This window comes from Castor canadensis, chromosome X, assembly GCF_047511655.1.
Source record: "Castor canadensis chromosome X, mCasCan1.hap1v2, whole genome shotgun sequence".
Classification (NCBI taxonomy): domain Eukaryota; kingdom Metazoa; phylum Chordata; class Mammalia; order Rodentia; family Castoridae; genus Castor; species Castor canadensis.
In genome coordinates this window covers 145,434,063-145,434,575 of record NC_133405.1, presented here as the reverse complement: position 1 = coordinate 145,434,575, position 513 = coordinate 145,434,063, and positions in this window count along the sequence as shown.

Here is a 513-nt window from a genome sequence, read left to right as displayed (position 1 = left end):
ACCACGACCCCGTGCATTCGGTGCAAATCCCAAACTCCATGGTATTTGGTTAAACAACACGACAAGCAACCAAAAAAAAAAAAAAAAGAAAAAAACCCAAGAAACAAAGAAAAGCATTAATATCCCCGGAAGGGGGGAGGTGAACGTGGTGGAATATTACGCACTCATGAATGAAAATGGAAAAATGAGACCTGGGGAAACTCATTATCGTGGGGAAAAGGAGAACGATGGAGCGGGAATTGAACCTAGATAGACTGGAAGGATGGATGGATGGACGGGTGGGTGGACGGATGGATGGACGGGTGGATGGGTGGGTGGGTGGGTGGGTGGGTGGATGGGTGGATGGGTGGATGGACGGGTGGATGGATGGATGGAAGGATGGATGGACAGATGGATGGATGGGTGGACGGATGGATGGACGGGTGGATGGATGATGGATGGATGGATGGGTGGATGGATGGATGGATGGACGGATGGATGGATGGATGGATGGGTGGATGGATGGGTGGATGG